This window comes from Felis catus, chromosome B2 (genome assembly GCF_018350175.1).
Source record: "Felis catus isolate Fca126 chromosome B2, F.catus_Fca126_mat1.0, whole genome shotgun sequence".
NCBI lineage: Eukaryota > Metazoa > Chordata > Mammalia > Carnivora > Felidae > Felis > Felis catus.
In genome coordinates this window covers 72,710,773-72,714,211 of record NC_058372.1, presented here as the reverse complement: position 1 = coordinate 72,714,211, position 3,439 = coordinate 72,710,773, and the positions used below count along the sequence as shown (strand labels likewise).

The 3,439-nt window shown below is 33.4% G+C and overlaps 1 long non-coding RNA gene across 1 annotated transcript; it reads left to right on the top strand.

The window, feature by feature from the left end:
- Positions 1–402: 402 nt before the first annotated feature.
- LOC123385445 lies at positions 403–3,191 on the top strand. The gene is made up of 2 exons (XR_006597960.1): positions 403–461; positions 2,654–3,191. It is a non-coding gene; the product is annotated as an uncharacterized LOC123385445 (long non-coding RNA).
- Positions 3,192–3,439: the final 248 nt, after the last annotated feature.

The window sequence follows — 3,439 nt, the reverse complement described above, 5'->3', positions numbered from 1 at the left end:
GGATGGAACTGGAGGGTATTATGCTAAGTGAAATTAGTCAGTCAGAGAAAAACAAAAATCATATGACTTCACTCATATGAAGACTTTAGAGACAAAACAGATGAACATAAGGGAAGGGAAACAAAAATAATATAAAAACAAGGAAGAGGACAAAACAAAAGAGACTCATAAATATGGAGAACAAACTGAGGGTTGCTGGAGGGGTTGTGGGAGGGGGGAAGGGCTAAATGGGTAAGGGGCATTTAAGGAATCTACTCCTGAAATCATTGCTTCACTATATAGTAACTAATTTGGATGTAAATTTTAAAAAATAAAAAATAAAGTTAAATTACAAAAAAAAATCACTTATAAGTATAAAAAATAAGAGGAAAAGAATAAAATGTTGGCTTATTTTTCTTATAGATACTCCCTCTTAAGAAACTGAATAAAAATGAAAATACACTGGCAAGAGCTGAACCAATGTGAGTATGTGTTCTTGAATGACTTTGACCTTGGTCAAGTGCAATGACTTCTTTGATACTTAGGCTTCTTATCTGTTAAAAGAGAAAATGGCTCTGATTTAATGAACTGATATTTAATAAAATTTCCTACAGTAGCTAAGAAATACCAGATATTTCTCTTCCCTCCCTGCATACCTCCATTGTATCAATACTTGTTTATATGTTGGTCTTCTCTGCTCGACAACACACGTGCCTGGAGATCAGAAGTGTTGCATTGTATAAACATCTGAAGAGACTGTGTAATTTCTGGCACATAAGAAGACCTTAATAAATACTAGTTTGTTAAGTTAGTGATTCATATAGCACAGAAGTTAAAATTTCACAAAAGGCAATATGTAAAATTTCACGAAAGACAATACAAAAGAGTCATATTTCACATTTGTTAAAAGTAGTAAAGCAAAATACCTATTCAACTGCATATATGCCAATTTTATGAAATTAAATCTTTTTTTTTTTAAGTTAGTTAATATAAAACTATAGTTGAACTCTATATTTTTTTTTCATGGTATTTCTAAGAATTTGTTCAAGAGGGGTGTTTTCAGTGGTGGGCACATAAAGATAACAACCTTTTGGATCTCCTAGTAGTTTTTATACTGTTAATCTTACTCAATGATACACATATAAAAAGGCAAATGACAATAGCATAAGCAGCATTATGTTAGACATCTCTGTGCCTTGCAACTGGCCCAAATAAGAATATATCACTGTGAGAGTAAGAATGATTCACATATTTAGACAAATAAATAATTCTCAGTTATATATATATTGTTTATATAGATTTTAAAATACAACGAAGGGATTCCTGGGTGACTCAGTTGGTTGTGTCTGATTCTTGATTTCAGAACAAGTAAGTGATGATCTCAGGGTTATGAGATCCCATAACCATATATTGAGCCCCACATCGGGCTCCACACCTAGTGTTAAGATTTTGTCTCTCCCTCTGCCACTCTCCACTGCTTATGCTCTATCTCTCTAAAATTGAAAAAATAAATAAACATCATGAAGAAAAATACACGAACATCCTTATGATGGGAACAATTTGAGCAGAAAGTAAACAGGAATGTGTACAAGCAGACCTCTGTCATCTCAGCTCCTAGGATTTGAGTTGAAGTCACACCTGTCTGTGATATAATCCAGTTCGTGTACAAATCTAAGAAATCATACACATAATTATAAAAACAAATTGAAAGAAGATAACTATGAGGCATCTTAAAAAAGAGTATTAGCTCAAGAGAAGAGAATTTAACATTCAAGAAATATTTTTATTGTTTAGTGATATCTATGTAAAGTTCTAATTCCTAGGAATACAATAGTAAATGAAATAGCTAGGTTCCCTGCCATAATTTGTCTCAGATTGTAGGACCCAAAATCTCTAGATCATTGAAAGATTCTTTTGTCTATGGGTTACGTGTTATGAAAGAAAAACAAGCACAGGTTTAAAAGAATGAGAGGGAGAATTAAAAAAAAAAAGGAATGCTTGGGATAAAAAGCAGACAGCTGGGTTTAAAACTTTGATGGTAAATGTGATAATTGGAAATCTAGGGGAACCCAATAAATATCACCCTTCTCTTCCTGACTTCAAAGCCAACTGAAGGCTAACACAAACAAGCAAACAGATGAGGAGCCGTTATATTAGCTTCATTAAAGATAAAAGAAAGCACTACTTGTATCTGCAATTTAGTAAACTTACTAACAATGAAAGACACTAATAATCCAACTAAAATGATCCAACCAGGGTTTTGCCTGGAACTAAAGGAGTAATTGGGATATGGGACATTGAGTACTACAACTAGCATTCAACTGAGCTGACCTGTACTTTAAGGTGCATGGTGCATGGATGCTCCTGTGACCACCTTAGGGTGGGGGTTTGAAAGTATCACTGTTCTTCATAACATAGCTTCGCTTTGAAGAATCTCAGATGAGTATAATCCTCTGAGGCAGGATGTTCTGGGAAAGAGTTTAGTCTCTGATCAAGTTTTCTTATCAGGTAGCATATAATACATTCACTCTTTATGACAACTTATTGTGTATGTGTGGGTTTTTTTTTTTTTGTAGAATAACTTTTTGTTCATATAATATAAACTTTTATTTAGAATAAGATATTTACTCTTTTTAACCTGATTCTTGTCTGTTTCTCCCCTCCTCTCCACTAGGCTGAAGGTCCCGCAAAGAGAGGGATCATAACTGGTCACCATTGATTACCATGGTATCCGGCATGGAGCAGGCACCTAATAAATATGTGTTAATAACACATGGATGAAATAATATATAGAACTGAATCATACAGGGAAGGACTGTAGATGAAAATTCATTACTTCATCAAGTCAATTTTGACCAGGACTTAGACTCTGGGTCAGCTGCTATGTTCTAGTTATTCCCCAGACTCAACTAAAACTTGGGATTACAAGAAATGCTCCAATTTTACTGTTATTTTTGTTCCACTATTCAGGAAGGGGCAGAATCTAAATCTCTACTAGTCTTGTTCACCAAGCTATACAAAAAAGAAGAAATGAAAGAAATATTTGGCACACTAATTGTCCTCTGTAAGAGATATTTTTTAGTTATAAAATGGAAATAAAATCAGTAGGATAGTATGTTAAATAATACAATTAAAGTAATTAGCCCAATGCTGGGGAAGATAAGTACCTAATAAGCAATTAGTGTTATTAATAAAAGCAGCAAACAATTTGACTTGAATGACTTTTTTTTTAAGTTTCTACTGCAAAATGTGAGAGTCTCCAAGTTTATAGAGGCTGTGTTATACTTTTTCAGAGATTTTTGATGCATTCATCCATACATTCAAAAATCTTTATTGAATATTTATCATGATAATCCCTTTTATTTTTCTTGGCACTGGAGAGAACAATGATCAAAGAAGACAGAATTGCTGCCCTCATGGACCTATTAACCTAATGACTCCTGACTTAATATAAATTTTG